Genomic DNA, 27789 nt, shown 5'->3' with positions numbered 1-27789 from the left:
GTACCCCTATACCAGGTCTTCAACAATTTATTTTATATTACTTGTTATCAATAATTTGCTAGCAGAATGATCACAAATATTTCCTTAGAATAAAATTAGTATAAACTGTATATCATCGTGGAGACATTAAGTCATTATATAAGAGATTACTAAAATGTTATTACAGGTTAAGTCTTCTATGTTTATGTTTTGTTGAGATTGGTTGCCTTTTACATTACATCCCTTTCAATCTGGGTACTACTACTGGTTTAACAGTGTTGTAGAGCTTGAGATGTCTCAAGTGATATATCGATAATAATATTTTATATAACAATTTTTATTTATTTTATAATGTCTTTCTAATTTTTAGATACTTGATTAAACAACATCTCATCTCTATCTTCAATATAGTGTTTTTTCTCAGTATATTTAATGAGATAATGCTGTATAGCATTTGCATTTTTACTTTTTCTAACAACATTTCTGCTATCTCCGTATCTTTTTTGTAATATTCTTCATTGTATATCATGTATTAAATGCCTCCATTTTATAATTTTATGTCTGGATAACATTTCTAAAACCAAAATCCATGAGATAATATTTATACCATATATATCCAAACAACTTAAAGATAATTTCCATAAATTCCTCAGCTATATATCATATAACTCAAAACAATGTCAGGTGCACACTATTGGACAGGACTTATAACAATCATAAATAATATTTGAAGCTTTAAGATGAAATGTGAAGTCCTGCATGCAATGTCTTTGTTATAACTCAGTATCTTCAATAATAGTAACTACTATATTGACACTTTGCTTCTACAAAGAAAAAATAGAAACACAGTACGTGGTATTTTTATTAAGTACACTGAGAGTTATGAGAACTATATAAAAAAAGTATAAGACAATTTTATATATGGAAAGAGACCCAAGTAAAAGATTGTACAATGTAGGTGAAAGCCAAAAGAATACATACATGATGGGAACAATTTATAATCAGTAATACACTAAGGTTCATAGGGGGGAAAAATATTTGCAAACCAAACATCATGCAAGAGTCAGTTGAAAACATAATACTATTTCTGAATATTTAGTAGTAAAAAAATTATTTGTTTATTTGTTCTTTTTCCTAAAATTAAAAAATCAATTTGAGGATGAGTAAGCACATTTACCAATGAGAATAAATAGATGACTAATTAGTACAGAAGATGTTCTACCTCATTAACAACTTTAGATATGCAAATTGGAATCAGATATACCTAATTATATGTTTAAAAATTTTTTTTGAAACTACCCGTGAGGTATTTGATATGCCAAACACAGTAACAAGTCTTACAATGTTACTGGGCCCGTCGAGCAAATCGATGAACAACGGGAGGACAGTGACACTGACAGTGACATATCTATTATTGAGGGTGTCAAAATGTATGAGGTCAGCGGGGTAACAGCCAGATGGACTGAGAGTCCCAACTGTCCTCCATGTACAGTACTAATAACTATCAGAATCAGAAGAACACCAGTCTCTTGTCTGGTGCCTAACTATCTTAATACCTCTGGGTTAAAGTTCTGCATATCTGAATGCATACATTTATAGAGTTAAACATGAATGTAAAGTAATTTCTCAAGGGTGGGAATCTGGAGTAGAGATAGAGCAGATTCAGTACCCCGCCGGGTCAGCCTTCCAGAGCATCATTCCAACACTGGACTTCAGCATCTGAATTCTAGTTAACAACAAAGTAGAGTGCAGAGAATTTGAAGTCTATGAGTGAAAGAAGAGTTAGATATTGTGTGCTTACCATACATTTCAAAAGGAAAAGATAGGGTCAGGGAGATAGTACAGGAGTTAAGCTTCTCGCCTTGCAAAGGCTGACTAAGTTTAACTCCTGGCATTAACTATGGTTCCCGAGAATGTCCAAGGGCTCAGGAGTCTTTGATCACAGAACCAGGAGTGATACTTGAGCACTCCGGGGTGTGGCATCAAATAAAAATAAATAAAATACAAAGATTAAGACTTTTTTATGAAAACACTTTACAATATAAATATATACATGTAAAATAATATATCTATATATATATAGATATTGATGTACAGCACAAGCAGAAAAACATTGAACCAATGGATGAAAAAATGTAAGTACTGAAGGATATTTCCAATTCCACAACTGACTGCAGTTAAATTAGCTCTGCTTTCCCTGTCCAAAAAAATGAGAACTGTAACAATTGTTTGTATCCTGTGCATTGAATAAATTCACAGATATTTCATTGTTGGTATACTTCTCAATTTAGCTTCTGTTATATTCTGACCAATTCTGCCTCTTCTGATTTGTACTTCTATTGCTTTGTTAATAAGTTTGTTTGTTATACTGATATCATCTTGTGTCATAAAAATTTGCTAAAATAAGCTTACATCTGTATTTTCCTATAACCTTCCTGACCAGATTTCTCCATCAACCCACTAAGCAATAATCAGACCTACCCTACTGCTACTAAGCTAATTTGATTTGATATGCCTTCAGTCAAAATTTAAGAAAGCCTGTACCACAAAATCATTTCAAAAAGCAATGTTTCTAAATACACATATGGATTAATATGTTTTGCAATTCAAATAAACATAGCGGAAAAATCCAGAATCACTCATGTCCTACAAAGATTGCAGTTTCAATACAATAAATATTTTTATTTCTTTACCATATCAGAAATCAAAATCATCTCATGCTTTGAACGCTTTTCCTCCTTCATATCATAGCACACATTTAGAAATTCTTAGACTCTGCTGCGGAACTGAGGTGAAGAGTCATCTTGAGCACTGTTTTCTCAATTTTCCTGCTAATAGACAGTGACTTTGGCCTTAGATGTTTTGTACCCTTCTATTTCCTTTGCCATGATCTCCTAACCTGTCACAGGATCTCTGGCTTTGACACCCAGTATCTAAGGAACATCAGGTGCTGAGTAAACGCAGCATGTTTTCAATTTTGGCTGTCAGCAACCACGTTAAGAAAAGAAAACAGTGACAGCGCTGCAAACATTCTGGCAGTTTATTTGTTCTTTTTCCTAAGCTCTCTTATCAAGTCATGAAATTTTGTCAGTAGGAATGTCTTCACTCCTCACAGAAGAGGGCTGTGTCAAAAGGGCGTGAATAGGGTAAATTATTTTGAGAATGTTTGCATCATTCACAAGCACAGTGCCAAATTTTACTATGTGATAAATAGATTTTCTTGTATATTGTGATTAATGATGTTGAGCTATAGAAAGATAGTGGTTATTGGGAATATTTTATGCCTCTATGATTTCCTGAATATTGCCCATGTATCCTCAAAAGATGGTCATTTAATATGATTGCACAGACTCTGAAACCATGATTTAAGAGAGCCATCTGCTCCTATCACTCTAACTCTACTTAACTTTAGTACACATTTCCTTGAGTGAACTGAACAAAAATTAGCTGAATTGACTGATGAGTGAAGAAATGACTTCTCTGCCTACCATACCATTGTCAGAGTGACACTTATATGCTAGTGTCCCCTACCGCCACACCTGAACACACTGTATCCAGAGTTGTTGAGTTAGAACTTTGAATTAAACTTTTATAAATCAACAACAAGCTGTTAGTACATTTCCATCTAATTTAATTCACATGAGATTTAATTCCATAACCCACAACTTTTGCATAGTACCTAAATCCTCAACACATTTTTTTTCATTCTTTCTTCTTTGGTGGGATGCCCACCGATGCTTCAGCATCACACCTGGTTCTGTTCTCAGAGTTCACTCTTGGCAGTGCTCAGGGATCACATGATGTGAACAAACCTGAATTGACAACAAGCAAAGCAAGATCTGTACCTGCTTTGCTTTTTGTCAGTCTTTAAAATACTTTCAAGAAAATGATGTAGTCAACCATTTTATTTTCACAATATTAAGAATGCACGTGCATGTGCAGATTGATCATTTATTTCCATAAAATATTTGCTTTGTTCTTAATAGGAATGTTCAATATTTTCATTGACAAAAGGGTGCTGTGTTCTTTATCAGTATTATTACCATTAAATCAAATATTTATTCTTCTCAGAAAGATCCATTATCCCAATAGTCTTCCCTTCCAACTCTTTCTCTCCTTTCTATGTACAAAGCACAGCCACTTATCGAGATTACTATTTATTAAATATTTTTAATATCTTATTTGAAACTCTATGTTCTTTTATTGAAATATATTTTATTTTTAATTTATTTTATTTTTATTTAACTTTTTAAATTCCTTAATGAATCATTGTGAGGTACAGTTACAGACTTACAAACTTCCATGCTTACGTTTCAGTCATACAATGATCAAGTACTCATCCCTTCAACAGTGCCCATTCTCCACCACCAATGTTCCCAATATTACTCCCACCAATACCACCCTATCCTCCCTCCCCTGTGCATCTGTGGCAGGCACATTAACTTTTTCTCTCTTCATTTGGGTGTTATGGTATGCAACACGTGTATGAAGTGACCAACATATTCAGCATGCATGTGCCATCCCATGTGAGCCCTCCAAGCATCCTTTACTTGGTGGTGTCCCTTCTCTATCTCAGCTGCCTTTTCCCCCAGCATGTAAGGGCAGTGAATTATATTTTCAACCTCTCTAATTTCATCTCAATTCTAAAGAATATGAAAAATGTCCTTTCTGATTCCTCAGGAATAAAAAACAGGGAATTGTGCCAACTCTCTCTCAAATCAAACAATTGTAACTGTGAAATAAAAATTAAACTAAAAATATATCTGCAAATTGGCATAAGGGCACATAACCCTTAGCCCATAACATTGAAGAAGCATATATGGAATACAATATTTTAAATATGAGTTCATTGACATTTGATTCTTGTTTCCTCACACCAGCTGTTGCCATTATTCTACATGACAGAGACTGCATTCCAAATGGTTGACTAAAAAAACCTTCACAAATTTCAGTGGAACAGTGTGTGAAGTGCAGAAGAGTGGCTTAGTGTCATTTTATTTCAGCTCTGTGTCAAGGACTAAACACAACTTAGTTTAATTAAGCAACACCTGATGAACTGGTATGAAAACAGGGATATTAGTCCCTCACTTTTGTGCACTTCTAAGATGATGGCACAAAACTCAGAAGCAAGCTGGAAATGGAAGCCACAGATCCTGAGGAACTCCTTGATCACACAGTAGGGGTTTTCTCCAAGTGAAGAAAATCCCTCTCCTGCACCGAGTTCTGGAATAGAGAATAGCTCTGAGACAGGTAATCATATTAAAGAGGTATAACATTGTTCCTGGGAAAACTCACAGTTTATTTCTGAGAGAATTCAGTCTGCACCAGCCTAAGGGTATAGACAAAAACAGTCAAAATTAGTCTTTGGACTTTGAAAAACATTCTTAAAGTACCATGATTTACAAAGTTTATTATAGCTGACTTTTAGACATATAACGTTCCAGTACCAAACCAATCACGAACATCAACACTTCTCAAGCAGGTCCCAGATTCCTACCATATAACCCACAGCCCCCAAAAAAATGTCTCCTTGACCAGCACATTTTAAGTTTGGCTTTTTGTAGGATAACATTGGTTTATTGTTTCTCCCTGGCTGCAGGGAGCTTAGGTTCATTGGGTTATACTATTCACAGTGCTCCTGAGGCATCTCATTTCTCTGTGTTTATTTTTAACCTCTTCTCTGTGCTCTGCTTCCCCAACAGGTCAATCACCTTTTTCGTCAAATAAGACTCTGTTTACTTGTAAGCTCAGATCCTCCTAAGGACTCTGGATTTGTATTTGTGAGTGAAATATTGTTTTTCTCTTATCTTTATGTCCTTTGCATAGTTAATTTAGAATAATTTCCTTCTTGTATAGACACAGGATGGCAGTTAATGCTATACAGGATAAGAGCTAATGCTATGCTTTTGTAACTTGATATTTAATCGACTCTAAATAATATTCATTCTTGGTCAACTGTTTTCTTGACTTAAGATTCAGTTGCCATTAATTTCTAGCACCCCCAAACCAGGGTCCTGACGAGGAACTGAATGGACCAAAAACAAGCTTTTGAACTACCCTGGCATCAAAATGGGCCAGAGCAGGCACCATAATACTTAACTATAAATTAAGAGCACAGTCATGGACAAATTTTGTCATAATCCAAAGAGTAACAACTAGATTAGGACCCTGCTAGGGTTAAGAAAGACCAATCTAGCCTGAGCACTGTAGTATGGAATCTATATTAAGATGTCCCCAGGAGAGCTACCCTACAAGCTTAATGTTTCTCTTTCTGTATCTATGCAAAGTCACAAGATCACTTGACATTCCGTTACTAATTGATTTGCTCAAATGGGCACCAGTAACATCTCCATTCCTCTCTGTTGTGTGCTAGTTTAGCCCAATGGTGTTTGCTGGCTCCAGGAACACTAAGAGCCTCAAACCGATCATTCAGTTCCTTGACAAGAAGTCTGACCACTCGTAGGTGAGTGGTCACGAGATCTTTTGATGTCCCGTGGAATCCAGTTGGTAGCAGTTCTAGTCCAGTGGTCATATCAAAATTGCATTAGGTGTCCAGCCCATCTGATTTTCGATGCCTTGTCAAACGAGGCAGTGTCTCTGATTCTGTATCATCTACAGAGGTCAGAACTCTGGATTCTTTCTCCCACTTGAGTGAGTGTGATACTCCAAGCATAGCTCTTTCGATTCCTCTTTGGGAGACCTGAATAGCATTCTCATCTTGTTTTCATAGGGCCCAGGCCTCTGAGGCCAAGATAATGCAGGAAGAAGAACGGAATCGAAGAGATGTGCCCAGAACCAGAGGTTCTCCATCCTCTTAGCTGTTTCTTCGATGCTCTTGAAGATGTTCCAAGCCACTCTATTCCTCCTGCACAACTCAGGTGCCAGGTCATTCATCATATTGACTTCTCAACCTAGGTACACATAACTGTTGCATTCGGAATGTTTGTTCCATTAAGAACAAATGGAGCATCAGGAATGAGTCCGTTTCTCATAAGCATTGTCTCTATGAGATTCAGCTATAGTCCAACCTTTCCACATTCACAGTCGAAGTTGGCCAGCATTTGTGCAGCTTGGCTAATGTTTGGTGTTATTAGAACAATGTCCTCAGCGAACCAAAGGTGGTGCAGTTGCCGACCATCTATCTTCACTCCCATTCCTTTCCATACCTGTCCTTGCATGATGTTCTCAAGGGTGGCACTGAAGAATTTCAGTGAAATGGTATCACCCTGCTGAACCCCTCTCTTGAAATGGATGATCACTTCCTTGTAGAATGGTGAGATCCTGGTAGCGAATCCGTAATACAGCTTAAATCTATGGAATATAGGAAGAACACTAAAAAAAACTATGTATCTTTTTGAAATAATCCCTGCATAATGATCCCCAGAGAATTTATCATAATTAAGTACCTTTTGTAAATATTTATTTTTTATTGAGTCACAGTAAGATAAAGTTACAAAGCTAATCATGTTTGGTTTCAATCATACGTTGGTCCAACATCTGTCTCTCCAGTAGTGTACATTTCCCACCATGAATATCCCCAGTTTTCTCTTGCCAGCCTTCCCCCAGCCTGTCTTTATAGAAGGCACTTTTCTTCTTTCTCTCTTCTCTGTCTCTGTCTCTAGTCTGTTTCTTTTTCTCTCTATTCCCCCCTCTCTGTCTTGCTCTCTCTCCTTTCTACATATCTCTCTTTCTGTACACATGTATCTCTGTGTCTGCCTCTCTATCTTCCCTTTGAGGCATTATGATTTGTAATATGGGTGCTCCGATGTCATTTTTGTTCCTTAACCTGTTTTCAGTATGCAGTTCGTAGCCAGATTGATCACGTCCAATATCTTTGTCATGGTGGTCCTTTCTCTACCCCTACTGCCTTCTTCCCCAGCAGTTGAGCAAGGCTTCCAACCTTCTGGCCAATGGACAATCTTCTGGCCCTTGTTTCAACTGTTCTTGGGTATTTGTTTCATATTATATTTTTTCTCCCACAAATGAGTGCAATAATTCTATGTCTGTTCCTCTCATTCTGACTCATTTCACTCATCATGATATCCTCCATGTCCATCCATTTAAAAGGAAATTTCATAATTTCATTTTTCCTAATAGCTACACAGTATTCCATTGTGGAGATATGCCATAGTTTCTTTAACCAGTCATTCTCAAACATTCGGGATGTTTACAGTTTCTGGCTATCGTGAAGAGTGCTTCAATAAAAATAGAAATGCATATAGCATTTGAACTGATGTGTTTTTGAGTCCTCCAGGAAATATTCCCAAAAGTTGTATTGCTGTGTCATATGGAAGCTCAATCTCTAGCTTTTTGAAGAATGTGCATATTGTTTTCGAAAAAGACTGGACCAGTCAGCATTCCCACCAACAGAGAAAAAGATTTATTTTTCTCCTTACAGCCACTTCAACATTAGCTTCTCTTGTTCTTTGTGATGTGTGCGAGTCTCTTTGGTATGAGATCATATCTCTGCATTGCTTTGATTTAGATCCCCTTGATGATTAGCAATGTAGAGTATATTTTCATGTGTCATTTGGCCATTTGTATTTCTTCTTTGAGAACGTTTCTGTTCATTTCTTCTCTCATTTTTTTTGAATGGGGTTGAGTTTTTTCTTGTAAAGTTCTACCACTGCTTTATATATCTCAAATATTAATCTCTTATCTGATGGGTGTTGGGTCAATATTTTCCCAATGTGTGGGCTGTGTTTGTATCTTTGTCACTCTTTCTTTTGAGCTGCAGAAATGTATTAGTTTAATGTAGTCCGGTTTCTTTATCTTTCTTCTATTTGCTTGGTCAGTGGTGTTTCAACTTTGGAGATGCCTTTACTTATGATGTCCTGGAGTGGTCTGCCCACATTCTCCACCATTATTTTATGGACTCAGGACTGATTTCAAAGTCTTGAATCCATTTTGATCTGACTTTTGTTCCTGGAAAAGAAAGAGGTTTGAAGTTATTTATTTATTTTTTTATGTAGCTGCCAGATGTCATCAGCAAAGCGGAGATGGTGTAGCTTCCAACAGTCTATCTTCACTCCCATTCTTTCCCATTCCAGTCATGGCATGACGTTCTCGAGTGTGGCACCGAAAAGTTTTGGTGAAATGATATCACCCTGCCGAACCCCTCTCTTTACATCAATGATCACTTCCTTGTAGAATGCTGAGATCCTGGTAGTGGATCCATAATACAATTCACAGAGGATCCTGATGTATTGAGTTTGAATGCCTTGGTTGGCTAGGGCTTCAATGACTGCTTCAGTCTCAAAAAAATCAAAGGCCTTCTTTTAATTGAGGAATGTTAAACAAAGTGACATCTTGAACTCCTGAGAAAGCACAATGAACTTGGTTACTGTGTGGATATGGTCGATTGTGCTGAATTCTTTTCAGAACCCAGCTTGTTCGTATGTTTGTCCTTCATAAAATGTTCTGCCAATCCCAGTCAGAATGACTCAAGTGAACAGCTTGTAGATGACTGACAACAGGCAGATTGGGCAATAACTGCCAATGTCATCGATATCTCCCTTCCTGTACAGTAGAACAGTCCTGCTGGTTTTCCATTGAGAAAGAAACTTGCATTCAGACAGGTAGTTTGTGAAGAGCCGAGCCAGTGTATTGATGAGCAGTCAGATTCTTCAGGTGTTACGGTCTGACCTTGTCTGGACTGGGTACTGTTCACTTCTTTACCAACTAAATGGCATGTTGGATTTTGGAAGGGAAAACTTTTGGAATGACATATAATTCTCCGTAATTTGTTATGTGGGTAGTTGGATATGACTAACAAAGATATCTGCGTAGAAGTCATAGAAAATCTTCTCCATTGCCCTGGAAGATGGGATAGATCCATCAGGACGTCGGAGAGCAGTCATCTTGGTCTTGTAGTTGGCAACGTCAGGAGGATGTTGTAAATACTTTTCCTGGCTTCTGCCGCATAGGCCAGCACTACTACTCTTCTCTCTTTGAGGTCTTCCTTTATCACTTCTCTGCAGTGCTTTGCCAGCTTGGATGTTAGTTAGTGTTTGCCTAAGTCTCATGCCAAGCTACATTGGGAATAAACTCAAGAATTTTTGAAAATAGGTGTCTTTTTGTGGCTTTCTCTCTCTTGACGCTCCTCACACAATCATGAAGGCGCTGAAGCAGTCGATAGTATTTATTGTCGATGTCATCAATGACAGCATGTTCCCAAGTTGCCACAATAGTGCCAAGAGCTCCCAGTTGGTGGTCGTTCTGGGAGTTATCTTCCTAAAGTTTGTAACCCTTTCTCCCTGCGTTGTGAAATAAAATTTTGCACAAAGGAGTCTTTGGTGTGATCCTGTTTTGAATTTTGGGACAAAAGCAACATTGGTCAGGCAAAGCCTCAATTGAATAGATGTGGTCAATTTCGTTGTGGAACTGTCCACCCGGAGACTCCCATGTGCAACACTTAGATTCAACCTTTTGGACCTGTGAGTTACCATGGATGGTTTTGGTCGACATGATGAACTCAGACAGTCTCTCACCCTGTTAGTTCCATTCTAGGCCGTGGGTCCTGATGTGGAGTTCTTTGGCCGATCATCTCAGTCCTATCTTGGCATTAAAATCACTGACAATGATCTTGTAGAAGATGTGGTCTTATTTATAGAAGTTCTCCAGCTCCATGTAGAACTTCTCAGTTTCTTCTTCATCATATTTGGATGTTGCTGCATAGATTAGCCAAGCAGCATGAATGCTGTCCGACTTCGACCTTGCATGGGAAAAGGTCAGACTGCATCAACATCTCACTAAGACAATATTCATGAGAAATGGACTGGTTCCTGATATTCCATTTGCTCTCAACAGAACGAACATCTCAGAACGCAGCAGTTATGTGTATGTAGGTTGAGAACTCAACATGGCAAAACGACCTGGCACCTTAGCTGCTCAGGAGGAAGAGAGTGGCATGGATCACCTTCAAGAATGCTGAAGAAATAGCTAAGAGCAGTAAGAACTCTGGCACACCTCTTCAAGTCCACCGTTCTTCCTGCATTAACATATTCTTCAGAGACCTGGGCCCTATGAAAACAGGATGAGAATGCTACTCAGATCTCCCAAAGAGGAATTGAAAGAGCTATGCTTGGAATATCATGCTTCACTCAAGTGAGAGAAAGAATCTGGAGTTTCAACCTCTGTAGATGATCAAGAATCTAGGATGCTGTCTCCTTTTGTCAAGGCATCAAAAATAAGATGAACTGGACATGTAATGGAATTTGGAGATGACCACTGGAATAGAGCTATTACCGACTGGATTTCATGTGGCGTCAAAAGATCGCATGGCCGCCCACCTTTGAGCTGATCAGACTTCTTTGTCAAGACCTTGAATGATTGGTTTGAGACTCTTCATGTCTCTGGAGCGAGCAGATGCTATTGGGCTACACCAGCATGTGACCAAAATGAATGGAGACATTATTGGCGCCCACTCTACCAAATCAATGAGTAATTGGATATCAAGTGATCAAGTGATGGAGCTTCCCAATATTCCCTGCATCAGTTATTAAAGATACTTTCCTTGCTCCCCTTCATATTATTAACAAAGATTAGTTGGTTATATATATTTGGGTCAGTTTCAGGATATTCAACTCTGTTCCATTGATATGTGGATCTGTTTTTATTCCAGAACCATGCTCTTTTAATTACTACCACTTTGTAGTATAATTTGAAGTTGGGAAAGGTGATGACTCTCATCTTTTTCTCAAGGGTTGTTTTAGCTATTAATGGGGGTTGTTTTTTCATATGAATTTCAGAACTGTTTCCTCTATTTCTTTGAAAAATGTCATGAAGTAAAAACAGATGTCATGAAGTAAAAACAGGTTTTATTTGTAGGGTCTTAAGATTGGGAGAGAGAGAGAGAGAAAGAGAGAGAGAAAGAGCAAAAGGAAAAGAGAGAGAATGTAGGTTTTTCCAGAGGTAGAGAGAGAGCTTCTATACACATCACAACATTAGATATAAAGTTACATGTCTCTAGAGGGGAGATGTTGGCATCACATGTGTTTGTCTACGACATGTGCATGGCCACAGGGGAACAAGCAGCAAATGGGTTCAGGCAGCATCTGAGTCTCTCATGGGTATTTTTATAGGGACTTCACTGGATCTGTATAATGCTTTGGGAAGTAGCATGCCATGAAATATAAGTAGGATCACATGGGTCTAGCATATTTAGTAAGGTACTCTATAATAACTTTCAATTGATACCTCATACTGGAGATATAAATGAGCAAAGTCTTCTAATTCTTTGTTAAATAATTTCATAAAAATCTCATTTTCTGTAACTTTTACTTACTAGAAGATAAACAAACTAAATGAAAATTTTTGAATGAAATTTTCATTAGGAAAGGAAATGATAAAATAATAATATATTTTAAAAAAACTTGTTTCAAATGATAAAAATTGGCAAAAATGAAAAGGCACCTTAATGAATGGACGAAAATATTTTAACTAAACGCATCAAGTAAAGTCTCAATATCCAAGACATATAAAGCACTCACAAAGATCTACAACAACAATAACAAAAGTCCAAAAACCTAAGCAAAATGGGGAGAAGAGGCTTGTTCCACTCTGGAAAACTGTGTTCTCTCTTTCCTACCATATTACTAAGTAAATTTCTTTCTATTAGACTACTAAAAACTATTTTTTTAAGTTTTGAAATTAGTTGTAAGATTTATACCTACTTTCTGCTCCAACCCAGATTTCAACTCAAAACCATTTGATTTAATTTCTAAATTTTTGCTACCTTTAATCTTTTCAGTTCAAACTTTGATAATTTGCATCTAATTATGCTTTTGTTTTATTTACTTTTATGCTCCCAAACAGTGGTACTCAAGGCTCACACTTGGCTGTTCTTAGGAAACCATAGGAAGTGTAGGCAATTGAGCCAGTGTTGCCTGTGTGTTAACCCCTACAATATTTCTCCAGATCCTGTATATAACTATATATTTGGAGAGAGGAACACTAGGAAATGCTCACGTCATACATACTTCTTATTCTGAGCCCTTGGGATCACTCCCAGCAGACTTTGGATCCATATGCCATACCAGGGATGAAAACCTGTGTCAACTATGTCAAGGCAAGCACCATATCAACTGTACTATTGCTTCAGACTCTGAATGTAGTTATTCTTATCTCTGAGGTCTAATAACTGTATATTTATCATAAAATACACTGACAATAATTTGGAGACAAAACTTAATGTTTCTACCAGCGTATACGCAATCACAGTCTGATTATTCGTATGAGATGGAATTAAGTGACAATAAATGTATTGTATGAAGCCATACTAATAATAGACTTTGATTAGGGGAGTTTTACACACCTAATCTGGATAGATCAGATTTTCTAAAATGAACAGGAGGGCAGTGGTAGCCTTGGGTAAAACTGGGAGGGTACTCTCTGTTCTTAAGAAGATAGAATGATTCTCAGTGGGCCACAGAATAATTTTTGTTTTTCTGAAAAAACAAAAAGGTCAGTGGGCAAAAACTAAACTATCTGGACATTTCTGATTAGACTTTTATGCACACATACACACACACAAACACACACACAGAGTTCTTGCCATTTTTCCTTTCTTTTGGAAGAACTACTACTTCTCAATGAACACAAATCTCAGGAGCCAAATACCTGAATAAATATGTTTCTATGAGTGTATGTATACATATATAAGCATATACCTATGTATATATGATTTAATATTATTCTAAAAATATGACTTGCATAATTTACGTATCATTATTTTAATGAACTCATTCAAACTCATTCTTCCACAAATAACAAAGATACTATAACTACTATATGAACCATGTCCTGTGATAACATATCTATGGGACTAACCATGTATGACACTGACTCTGATATATTTGGAGTCAAGAGACTATTTTATACTTCTTTTCATTTGAAACTAAGTTTTCGTAATGACAATAAAATGGCACTGTACCACCATCACCCCATTGTTCACTGATTTGCTCGAGAGGGCATCAGTAACGTCTCCATTGTGAGACTTGCTGTTACTGTTTTTGTGGCATACAGAATATATCACGGGGAACTTGCCAGGCTTTACTGTGCGGGCGGAATACTCTCGGTAGCTTTCTGGGCTTTCTAAGACAGACGGAGGAATCAAACCCAGGTCAATTGCGTTCAAGGCAAACACCCTACCCTTGTGCTATCGCTCTGGCCTGACAATAAAATACTTCTGATGAATGAATGATGTTTGGTAGAAGCAACATTTCCAAGGATTACAAAGGAAAAAATGAACATGTATTAGTAAATTCTATGTCTTCATACTTTAGAATACATAAAATAATATAAAATATTCTTTAAACTTTTAGCTAAATTCACTTATACTTCATTGCATCAAAATATTTTCTCAGACTTTTATCTTAATTTAATGCTACCTTTCCACATTTATTTAACCTTAGCTAAATTTTTTCTAATTTCTACATTTTCATGAAATAAAGCATGCTTAATTTTTTAAGTTTTATAACTATGTTTAGAAAATAAACAACTGTAGCTGTACAAATGTCTTTAATTGCAAAGCATCAAGTATTAGTCTTTAATGTAGCCTTAAGATATGGGAGATAGCTTCATATGAGGTTAGCAGCAGTATATCTTCAGTAAAGCCAGTTCAAAAAAAGAATTCTGTTTTTGAATTCGTAAGGATATTGTTTGCCTGGAAAATTTCAGTGAAGCATGTACCTGCCACTAACTTTGTACCTGCCACTAAAAGTGACTTTAGTTAGCTGTATTTTATTTAAAAATATGCTTATTGTGTCTTTCATATTGTTATCATTGTTTTTTTTTAAATCTTTAAATTATATTTGTCAAGTCATTTAGACCAGCCATCATATTTCAAACTAGAAATGTTTAGGATTAAAATATTCTTAAATATTCAATATTATAATATACTGTTTGTTCTTATAACCCTAAAATATCTATTTCTAAAATTATTACATTATCAATGATAATGAGAAGATCAATTCACTTTTCCAGTGCTTCTCTAGCAATAGTATCTGCTCATATACATTCCTTGAATAAGAGCATTTTAGAGTTAACTAAAACTGTATTATTTTTTAAATTTTAATTGAATCAATGTGGGCATCTCTCAGGAACTACAAAACACGCTACCTGTTGTCTTTTATAAAATTTGTATCCCAGTTCCTCTTTCTTTTTTCTGTTTTCATTCTGCTTTGTCATCCCCATGTGGTCCAAGGCATGTATCATAAACTTGCTCCAAGAATATTAAACTTATCCCATTTATCTTGTGCTGTTTTGTTGAATCTTGCTTGACTCACTGCACAAAACCCCACAGTGCTACTTAATAAAGATTCATTTTACAAAGTTAAATACATATATAAATAAGCAAATTTTATTCATTGAAAAATAAGAACTACAGGGGCCTGAATGATAGTACAGCAGGTAGGACATTTGCCTTTCATGCAGCCAGGCCAGATTTGAACCGAGACATCTCATATGGTTCCCCCGAACCTGCCAAGAATAATACCTGAGTGCAGAGCCAGGAGTAAGTTCTGAGTATGAACAAGTGTGACCCAAAAGCAAACAAAAAAGAAAAAATAAATGAATACAAATAACTATCACAGATTTTTCTTCTGTAACTGTTATATGTTATGACTACCATTCTTTTTTTATAATTTATTTATTTATTGAATCACTGTGGGAAATGTTATAGAGCTTTCAGGTTTAGGTTTCAGTCATGTAAATATCAAACACATTTCCCTTTACCAATACTTATTTTTACCCACGAACCCCAATAGAACCCCACCTCCCACCCCTCCCAATTCCTGTGAGGCAGATGAGTTCTAGTTAACACTCTATCTACTTTGACTAGATTTATTGTTACAATAAAAGATGCACCATTATTATTTAGAGTTTATGACCCCCCCCCCCCAATCAGACATGCTGAAAAAGCATTGTGAAATGATTTGCTTTCTATAGCTGGGTTTAAGAATTAAATGATGTTGCGCTATTGCGGCTGCGCGGTTTTGGATTTCTGCTATTTTACTTATTAACCCTGGAAGTATTTCTATTAAAAGTTAGATAGTTAAGAAATTGGTTTCTGTGCTCTGGATTCGTGGCCGTGCCGGAGAGCCGCTCGTGGGGGGCAACTGGTGACCTTGGTAGGGCGTGAAGGATGGACCGGAACGCCCCACTTCCCATGAGGTCCCTGCCGTCCCCACTCCCAGCTCAAACCTGCTGTCCACAAGGCTCCCGTGTGGCCGCCATCTTTCTTTCCAGAGAGGCCAGGGCAACTAATGTCTTCCTTTCTATCTCATTAATATTAGACAAATTTTAGTTTGGCTGTATTGTGAACCAAATCTTATTGTTGCAAAATGAATTACACTATCTCTTACTTGCATTATTGTAGTTTTTATTGACTTCCATCATAGAACATGGAAATTTTATAAAACACCACTGGAAAGGTCTTATTTCTTATTTACTTCTCATTACTAATGCTATATAGTGGCAACCCGAATTAAATCACAATTATGATGATCAATACCTTGTATGATAAGCCCCTTCTTAGTCTATTGATTCACTGATATGAATCAAATTTTGTCTAGCAGTTTCAACTTTTACATAATTGCAAACCATAATGAATGGTATATGATGCAGTAATCCACATCTTATTTTTAAAAAAGGCTCTGCATCATTAGAGCTCACAAAGGCATGCATGGAATATAGATACATTATGAGTCAAATACTGAGGGAAATAGCAAGAAGAGATCTAAAATTTCTACGCCTTAACTTCTAGACTTATGAATCCTAGCTATGAAAGAATGATTACTGATTTAAAGCATATGTCATATCACGGACAATATTTTCCCAATTTCCCAAACTATTTCCTTCAACTGAATCTTAAATGGGCCACTACATTATTCCATTAAATGAGTAGCTTCGGGTGATGAAAGCATAAAAAAACAAGTGACTTCCATGAATGTGATCTCACTTCTATAATCCATTTCTATTAAATGAGATCATAACTATGGAACTATCGTGAATAGAATGCAATGATAGTGGATAAGTCTCTTTGTACATTTACAAACACTTTCTCAGGACTAAGAAAAGAGGAGAAATCATCCCAAATTTTTAAGAATCTGGGTTTGAAAACCCACTTTATTGAAAAAGTATGCTTTTATTTGTATTGAGAACATTGAAACAGCAGAAACGACCTACTTTATCCACCTGACAGCAGATAACAGACAGAAATCCTGGGAGAAGTACTATATAATTGACTCACTGTTGATTTCTGTTATTAGCGGATTGAGATCAGCTGTGCTAATGGCCATATCAGTTTTGTTGACTATGATTCATCTTTTTTTAAGTCCAAGTTTAACTACTATCATTGGTCCTATGCTCATTTTATTCATAAGTTTAATTAAACACTTACAGAAGAAACTGAAGTAGGACTCTAAATGTTACATAGCAGGATAACACACAGTTCTAACTATTAAAACTCATCTAGAAAGTGATGTCCGTTTGTTGAACTGGTGCATGTGACACAAATATCTTCACCTCCTAACTTCATTGGACGGGGTCTCTAAGTTTACCCTTTCAGAAACCATTTAAATGATTATTTCTTAATGTTTTTTGCAAATCTATGAACAATCTCTTCAGATTGCATACATCTTTCTCCTTTTATGAAATATATGACCATTCAAATATTTTGTCATAGATCATATCACTTGTATCACTTGTCATCCTATTGCTCATTAATTTGCTGGAGCAGGTGCCAGTATGTCTCCATTCGTCCCTGTCATGTGCTAGTGTAGCCCAATGGTGTCTGCTTGCTCCAGGAACACGAAGAGCCTCAAACCATTCTTTCAGGGTTTTGACGAAGAAGACTGACCATCTCGTAGGTGGGCGGCCAGTCATTCTTTTGATGTCACGTGGAATCCATTCGGTTGGTAACAGCTCTAGTCCAGTGGTCATATCCAAATCCCATTGCGTGTCTGGCCCATCAGATTTTCGATGCCTTGGCAAAGGAGACAGCATCCCTAATCCTTGATCATTGATGGAAGTCAGAACTCTGGATTCCTTCTCTGACTTGAGTGAAAAGTGATATTCCAAGCATAGCTCTTTTGATTCCTCTTTGGGAGACCCCATATAGTGTTCTTATCCTGTTTTTGTAGAGAGGGCCCAATTCTCTGAAGCTTATATTAGTGCAGGAAGAAGGGTGGAATGGAATGCATGTGCCCAGAGTCAGAGGTTCTTCATCCTCTTAACAATTTCTTTGACACTCTTGAAGGCTTTTCATGCTGCTGCAGGTCAACCTGCACAGGTCAGGTTGTTCGTCATGTTGAGTTCTTGACCTAGGTACACATAACAGCTGCATTCTGAGATGTTCATTTTGTTGAGAGCAAATGGAACATCAAGAATGGGTCGATTTCTCACGATATTTTCTTCTTGAGATTCAGCTGCAGTCCAACCTTTCCACACTCATGGTCGAAGTCAGCCAGCATTTGTGCCCGCTTGGCTGATGTTTGGTATTAATAGAACTATGTCATCAGCGAAGCGGAGGTGGTATAGTTGCCGACCGTTATCTTCACTCCCATTCCTTCCCATTACAGTCATTGGGTGATATTCTGGAGGGTGCACTGAAGAGTTTCGGTGAAATTGTATCTCCCTTACGAACCCCTCTCTTTATGTTGATGATCACTTCCTTGTAGAATGGTGAGATACTGGTAGCAAATCTGTAATACAGCTCATGGAGGATCCTGATGTACTGAGTTTGAATGCCCTGTTGGCTAGGGCTTTGATGACTCCTTCAGTCTCAACAGAATCAAAGGTCTTCTTTAAACCCATGAACATTAGACAGGGCGGCATCTTGAACTCTCAAAAAACGTCAATGAGCTCAGTCACTGTGTGGATATGGTTGATCTTGCTGAATCTTTTACGGAAGCCAGCTTTCTTGCATGGCTGTCCTTAATCAAGTGTTCTCTCTATCCTATTCTGGATGACTAGAGTGAAAAACTTGTAGATAATGGACAACAGGCAGATCATGTGATAGTTGTGGATGTCGTGGATGTCTGGTTTTCCATTGGGATGAACCTTGCATTCAGACAGGTAATGTGTGAAGAGATGAGCCAGTGTATTGATGTATTGTTTTAATAACACCAAATATCAGCCAAGCGGCACAAATGCTGGCTGACTTTGACCGTGAGTGTGGAAAGGTAGGACTACAGCTGAATCTTACGAAGACAATGTTTATGAGAAACAGCCTCGTTCCTGACGCCCCATTCGCTCTCAACAGAACAACCATCTCCGAATGCAACAGCTATGTGTACCTAGGTCGAGAAGTCAACATGACAAAAGACCTGGCACCCGAGCTGTGCAGGAGGAAGAGAGCGGCTTGGAACACCTTCAAGAATGCTGAAGAAATAGCTAAGAGGACGAAGAACCTCTGGCTCCGGGCACATCTCTTTGATTCCAATTCCACTGTTCTTCCTGCATTAACATATGCCTCAGAGACCTGGGCCCTATGTAAACAGGATGAGAATGCTATTCGTGTCTCCCAAAGAGGAATTGAAAGAGCTATGCTTGGAATATCACGTTTCACTCAAATGAGAGAAAGAATCAGGAGTTCCGACATCCGTCGACGATCAAGAATCAGGGACTCTTTCCCGTTTGCCAAGGTGTCAAAAATCAGATGGGCTGGTCACGTAATGAGATTTAAAGATGACCGCTGGACTAGAGCTGTTACCGACTGGATTCCACGGGATGTCAAAAGACCGTGTGGCCACCCACCTACCAGATGGTCAGACTTCATCAAGATCATGAACGATCGGTTTGAGGCTCTTCATGTTCCCATAGCAAACAGATGCCATCGGGCTACACTAGCACGTGACAGGGACAAATGGAGACATTACTGGTGCCCGCTCGAGCAAATCAACGACTAAAGGGAAGTTAAGTGATTTAAGTGATTGATGAGAACTGACGGCAGATTTTTCAGGTGTCTGGGTCTGCACTTGTCTGGACCGGGTGCTGTATGCAACTTTACTGACAAAATGGCATGTCAGATTTCTGAAGGAAGAACACTGGGGATGACATACCCATCCTGTGGAATTTAGTATGTGGGCAATTGGGCATGGCTATCAAAGAAAACAAGTAGAAGTTGTGGATAACCTTTTCCAATGCCCTTCTGGAAGATGTGATAGATTCATCAGGACGTCAGAGGGCAGTCATCTTGGTCATGTAGTTGGTGAAGGAAAAGCAGATGTTACAAATACTATTCCCAGATTCTGCTGCATTACCAACACTGATTCTCTTCTCTCTTTGAGTTCTTCCTTTATCGCTTCTTTGCACAGCTCTGCAAGCTCGGACAGTGCCAGCCAGCAAAGAGTGAAACATCCCACCTACACAGCAGAACCTGGCAAGCTTCCTGTGTCGTATTCAATATGCCAAACACAGTAACAAAAATGAACCTCATTTCTCTGACTCTGAAAGAGCCCCCAATATGGCAGCATTGAGTAAGATGAGCCAGGAGAGGTTGCTAAAATCTCAAAGCCAAACTAGGCTGCCAAAATGAAGAAGGATTAAAATGACTATCTGCACATTTAATGTGTGTACACTGGCATAGGGAGCATCCATTTAAGATCTGATGGTGCAAGCACAGAAGATCAAATATGATATCATTAGATTGACTGAGACGAGAAAGCATTGATCACATCATGCAGTTTTCAACACTGGAGAACTGTTCCTCGGAACATACAACATTAGAGGTGTCAGTGGTGTTGGTGACCTCATGAACATGAACTTGTCCATGAGCATTGATTGATTTGAATGCCTAACAACCTGAATTGAATGTTTATGCTTGAATAGATGTGGTTTATTGCTGGCAGTTTCTGTCTTTGTCATCTAAGCACCAACATCCAACTATGACGAAGAAGAAATTGAGAAATTCTACGTGAAGTTGGAGAAGTTCTATAAAGACCACATATTCATTGTCATTGTCAATGACTTTAACTCCAAGAATGTTGGAGAAGGTCATCCAACGAACTCCACATTGGGACCCATGGCCTGCAATGGAACAAACAGAGTGAGAGACTGTCTGATTTCATCATGTTGACCAAGACCATCCATAGTAACTCGCAGTTCCAGAAGGCCAAATCTAAACGTTAGACATGGGAGTCTTCCGGTGGACAGTTCCACAATGAAATTGAGCACATCATATTCAATTGACCGTTTTGCCTGACTGATGTCACTTTTGTCCCAAAATTCCAAACGGGATTGGACCAATGTCTCCTTCATGAGAAATTCTACTTGACGGAGTGGGGAGAAAGTGCTGCAAAGTTTAAGAAGAGAATTCCCTGAACGACCACCAACTGGCTTCTCTTTGGTACTATTGAGGGAATATGGAAAGATGCTGTCATTGGCAACATCGCCAAGGAATTAAATCAACTGGTTCAGCACCTCCATGATTGTGCAAGGAATGCCGAGAGAGAAATCCACAAAAAGACACCTTTCTTCAAAAATTATTGAGCTCATTCGCCAACGTGGTTTGGTGCGAGCCTCAGACAATCACTGTCACTATCACTGTCCTCCCATTGTTCATCAATTTGCTCGAGCGGGCCCAGTAACGTCTCCATCATGAGACTTTGTTGTTACTGTGTTTGGCATATGGAATACGTCACAGGTAGCTTGCCAGGCTTTGCCGTGTGGGCGAGATACTCTCGGTAGCTTGCTGGGCTCTCCGAGAGGGGTGGAGGAATATACTGCCAACTATTTGTTACTATAGTGATCACTTCTTACTGGCAAATAGACAACCAGATTTACTATTTTAACATCTACCCTTAAAATAAATTACAGTTCACATTATTTGTTAAAATTTCCTTAGATTAGAGAAATAGTGATACATCTCTTTTATTTTGTGGCCATGTCAGTATACTTATGAATAATTTTCTATAAAACAAACATAAATATATATACATTTTTACAAATGGAATTCCCAATATTTCTTTTATAGTACAGAAAAATAGCAAACTAACAAAGTTATACATTCCATTAATAGTGAGTTACTGACTCATTAAATATGTGTATATTTCTATTCATGTAAATTAATGATTTATATTTATTTTTTCCATTTGAGTGTTTACATTTGTTATTCTCTTACAACATTTTGCCTTGCATAGTCTGTTAACTCTGATAAGGAGATGTTGAATAGTGGTTATGGTTTAGTCCCTACTATGATTAGTTAGCGGAACTCTAAATTTCAGGTAGAATGTATTCAATAATAAAAAATTGCCTGACTATTTCATAGTCTAGATAATTGTATATTAATTAACTGATAAAGTGTTGCAAAATCTATATAGCATACGTATTCACTAGTATTTAAAAAAGTTTAATATCTACTTGATAATATGGACCTATTGTCATCACAACTTTTATGATATGCTGGGTCCTTGAAGGACACTTGTTTTCAGTAAGAAATATATCTCAAAAGATTTCTTTTTGTATATGCTACTGAGAGTATCTCACCCACACGACAAAGCCTGGCAAGCTACCCGTGACATATTAGATATGCCAAACACAGTAACAACAAACTCTCACAATGGAGACATTACTGGGCCCGCTTGAGAAAATCAACAATGGGAGGGCAGCGACAATGACAGTGATATGATGAATAGCATGCCCAAAGAGATAGTATATTGTTTCTAAAGTCCAAGAAACACAATATTCTAATTAGAAACGCTTTTTCTAATTGGAGAAGACCTGTATGAAGCAATATTGTCTATATCAGCATTATATCACATGGATTGGGCCATATTAGCTATATATGTTTTGTTAGTTTTACACTATAATAGTTGTTATAAACATTTATTTCAAACTTAAAATAAGCATATATACAAATACCAAGTCTAAACTAATTTTGACATTCTGTTTAACCAGTTTTATCAATATAATTAGAAAACTTTCATAAAACCCATGGAAGAAAAATGTACACACAATCTAGGAACTTGGTTTTAATAGAGGATTGGACACGAGATAGGGGTATGAAATGTATCAGTTAAAATATTTTGTTGCCATTCTAGATGAAGGCTATTTGTTTCTGACATATTATTAGCTTGGTAAAATGAAAATTATATGTACATATATATGTATATATTTGTGTATCAGCTTCCATTGAACATTGATCCAACAATTCAACCACTTCTGAGAAACTATATTCGATTATCATTTAAATTATCTTACTGTAACTCTCTGAGATACATCTAATGACAAAGGTTAAATAAAATTACTATAATGGTTATATTGTAGGAATAAACATGGCTTCACATTTCAAGTCATGATACCAGCATTGATTACTACTATCCCTTCAGGAATAGAGAGTTATTTTGATTTAGTATTTGAAATGTAGCAGAAATTGTAATGACTTCTGTCTCCCCTTTGCTAAAGATCCTTGGAGTTCTAACATCACAACTCAGGAAGGCAATGTGAAGAAGCTGCCAGTTCATTAATAAACCCAATTTCAAATGACATATCTAGGATAGAGACTTCATGAAAAAACTGAGTCAACACTGAAATAGACCTAAACGTTAACTCTATTCATCAACTCTGATTCTTTAAAATTAGTGGAGGTAAATGGTTTAAGTCTTATGAATTAGTAGTGTTAGATAAAATTCAATGACCAGTTCTTGCCCAATGTCTCAATCTAGCCCCGAATATAATTTAATTACCCTTAAAAAATAGAGAATCTTTGGGACTTTGGGGAAAAGTAGCACTGTAGCACTGTATCACTGTCCTCCTGTTGTTCATCAATTTGCTTGAGTGGGACCAGTAACGTCTCCATTGTGACACTTGTTACTGTGTTTGGGATATCGAATACGACATGGGTAGCTTGCCAGACTTTGCCGTGCAGGTGAGATACTCTTGGTAGCTTGCCAGGCTCTCCGAGAGGGGTGGAGAAATTGAATCTGGCTCGGCAGGGATGGCTGTGCACAAGGCAAATGCCCTACCACTGTGCTATCACTTCTCGGCCTTTCGGCTAAGATCAAGTGTAGTATCTGGGGAAAAGTATTATTAATAAAAATACTTCTGCAAGAAGAACCAGAGAGATTATATTGGGTTAAGACTTGCCTTGTATATGATTCACCTGTTTAAATCCCCATTACTAAACATTCTCTCCTGTTCCTCTGGAAGTAATCTCTGATCAAAGAGTGAGAAGTGAAACCTGAGCACTGAAGGTTTTGTTTGGTACCCATACAAAACAAAATCCTTCTACAAGAGACAGAATTTTTTTGTTGAAGGAAGCAGGTATCTATAAACTAACTAAATTTGACGTATTGAGGCATTACTAGTTGGGTTATTTAGTATATATTGTGTTTCTTGGACCTAGAAACAGTATACTGATACAATTAAACCTTTTATATAAATGCCATCCAATTCTGTTCTGGGAATATCATTATCAACTAAACAACATCAAGGATCTCTGTGGACCCAATTATTCTGACTTGTGATCTAATAGTGCAGTCATTACAATAATGTCTCTTCCTTTGTTTTTGTTATCACTTGCATATTTGGGTCTGACATCCTAAATCTGAGAGCTCAGTTCAATAGAAGGTTTCCAATTATGTACTCAAACCAGCGACAAGAAAAGCAGAGCTTTTAAAAATATTCTTGAAATTCTTCTTTATTACATTTCTCATAGCCTTAGTGAAGGGAGTTTTATCTGGATATTCTTGCAAGACAGTGAGGAGATCATATATGATGAATCGATTCTAATAACGTAGTCTCTTTAAGATGCTTTATACTTTTCCTTAGAGTAATCCAGTGAAATTTTAGTACTCAACTTCATTTAAATTTGATTAAGTTTGGTTTCAAACTTCAGTCAAACACATCTCTGAGTAATTCCTTTTCTAAAACTATCAGTTTGATTCTACTGTCATGATTTAGTGAGCCAATGTATATAAATTTATTATTTATTTAAAGGTTTATATTCATTCTATCTTATCTCTCCTTTAATCTCTGATGCTATTTGGCAAAGTCAAATATTTATTCTGTTTAGGTGATACATTTTCATACACTCAAGTCTCAGAGTAATGAGAGATGGTGAGAGTAGATTTTGAGGAAAATCTACAGGAACCCAAAAGTTGAATACCATATCTTAACAAAGTTTCCTTAGAGAAAAAATGGAAAAATGTTATTAAATAGAGTGAAAGAGCTTCTCCTACCAAGAACATTTCACAGAATTTAGAGAACCAAGATCACTAGTTTTACTAAATTTATGTCAATGATCTAACATTAGGGTAGGGTGGGTCTCCTGTGCACAATTCGATCCCTGGGTGGTTGATGGAAGCAGACAGGGCAGGGTAGGGTGGGGCTCCTGATTAGAATCCCTTTGTCACCTGTGGTGGTGGGAGCAAGCAGAGAAGCTCTGTCCCTGGGTCCGCCGAGCCTGGAGTCCAAGGTCTCAGAGAGTTCCGCTTACCTTGTTCTGTGGGTCTTCAGTTGTGCGTGGGTCTCGGCCGGAGCGGCCGCGCGGGTCCGGAAAGCGTCCTGGAGTGTGGCGACGGCTTGTTCTGTGGGTCTTCAGTTGTGCGTGGGTCTCGGCCGGAGCGGCCGCGCGGGTCCGGAAAGCGTCCTGGAGTGTGGCGACGGCTGGGTAGTGGAAGTAGTGTCCATTCAGGTCTCCCAAAGAAGAATAGAAAGAGCTATGCTTGGAATATCACGTTTCACTCAAATGAGAGAACGAATCCGGAGTTCTGACATCCGTCGACGATCAAGGATCAGGGACGCTGTCTCATATGCCAAGGTATCGAAAATCAGATGGGCTGGTCACGTAATGAGATTTAAAGACGACCGTTGGACTAGAGCTGTTACTGATTGGATTCCACAGGATGTCAAGAGACCGCGTGGCCGCCCACCTACCAGATGGTCAGACTTCTTTGTCAAGGTCATGAACGATCGGTTTGAGGCCCTCCATGTTCCCGGAGCGAAGAGATGCCATTGGGCTACACTAGCACGCGACAGGGACAAATGGAGACGTTACTGGCGCCCGCTCGAGCAAATCGACGACTAACGGGAAGTTAAGTGATTAAGTGATTAAGTGATCTAACATTAACATAATGCATCCTTATAATGTGGGAATCTTAATTTATATAGCATTTCAGATATCTATAGAATTATCTTTATGTTGTGCTTAAAGAAATCAGCACTTCTGCTATAGTTTATGAGAATACTTTTAGGCAAAAATAGATTTATATAAAGGTACTTTATGTGAACCATAAGCTATGAATTCAAAGCTCTGAACTCAGATTGTCATTTCTCTCAGTACCCCCACTTAGAGGTAGTCAACCTACATTTTTTTTTCTTTTTGGGTCACATGGCAATGCTCAGGAGTTACTCCTGGGTCTGCACTCAGGAATTACTCCTGGAGGTACTCAGGATGACATGGGATGCTGGGAATCAAACCGGAAATGCCCTACCCACTGTGTGTGGCTCCAGCCACACACATACTTCTTGTACTTCATTTGACTGAATGAAATGCTCTCTATAAGAGAGTTTTTAATAGCTTCCATTTTTATTTTTTTGGCATTTCATCACACAATATCACTACAGGTGATTATCAATCTGCAAAAATCTATTGCTGCCACATGCATTTTAAGTATTAGAATGGAGGCCAATTACACATTTCATTAAAATATCAGATAAATTAAGATAACTGGTAAATCATTTCACATAATATTGCTCTATATAACTAAGATGAATCTCACAGGGTTTACCATTTATAATTTTAGTTTCTGAACCCACGTTTAGCAGTAGATTACAACTGTTTGTTGAATCAACAGAACAAAATGACTAGGAGGAAGACAACACCAAATAGTGATTATTAATTTTGGAAAGATCACACAAGATGATACTCAGGGGCTAAATGTGACTCTGTACTCTGAAATTACTACTGGCGATGTTCAGAAAATCATATGAGATAGTGGAGACCGAACCTGGGTTGACCACATGCTACCCACTGTTCTACCGCTCCAGCCTCCAAAAACTGATTTTCGAGACTAGTGTTATAGTTTTTATATGCTGAAGTTTGAAATCCAGTGAACAGGCATAAGGTAGGAAAGTGTTAATACTTTTTTACTTTTATCATTTTGAAATGTATTTATTTTTCTAAAAGGAACTTCATGAACTAACATACCTAAGATATTGTATAGTGATTTAATAATTTATTCAATTATTTCTATTCAAGTAAAAATCTATTTCAAAATGTATTCATTTTGTAATCATTCAAAATGTATTTTATTTTTATTTTGTTTATTTTTATTTTTCTGTTTGATAAGTTTGTCTTGACTTTATCAGTTCACTATCTTTCTCTAATGAACATTCCGTGCTTATTAGATTTTTTTTTTAGAGTTTTTTTTTCCCTTTATTTTATTTTATTTTTTTTTAAAGTTGTAGATTTACAATTTTTTGTGCTTTGGTTTCAATTATACAATGATCAGATACCCATCCCTCCACCAGTGCCCATTTTCCACCACCATGGATAATATCCCTCCCACCCCCATCCCCCCACCCCCCCTGTCTCTGTGGCAGGGCAATCCCCCGTGTTCTCTCTCTCCTTTTGGGTGTTGTGGTCTGCAAAAGAGGCATTGAGTGGCAAACATGTTCAGTCCATAGTCTACTTGCTTATTAGATTTTTAAGTTGCTTCCATAAGTATCATGCAGTCTATGGTCATGAAAATATTATACTATTAAGAAGTCAAGATTTATGCCCTGTATTGCATTGGAAAACCACCCAGCTTCATCTATCTGCCAAACAAATTGATCCATGAAGTTTTAATTATTCTTTTTACCTGC

At 37.5% G+C, this 27789-nt stretch overlaps 1 pseudogene; it reads left to right on the top strand.

Moving 5' to 3' along the window:
• Window positions 1–23954: 23954 nt before the first annotated feature.
• On the top strand, window positions 23955–24115 carry LOC130019568 (uncharacterized; annotated as a pseudogene).
• The last annotated feature ends 3674 nt before the right edge of the window (window positions 24116–27789 follow it).

Source organism: Sorex fumeus, unplaced genomic scaffold (assembly GCF_029834395.1).
Source record: "Sorex fumeus unplaced genomic scaffold, SorFum_2.1 ptg000008l, whole genome shotgun sequence".
Taxonomy (NCBI): domain Eukaryota; kingdom Metazoa; phylum Chordata; class Mammalia; order Eulipotyphla; family Soricidae; genus Sorex; species Sorex fumeus.
The sequence above is the reverse complement of the archived record's forward strand: the minus strand, read 5'-3'. Positions and strand labels throughout refer to the sequence as shown.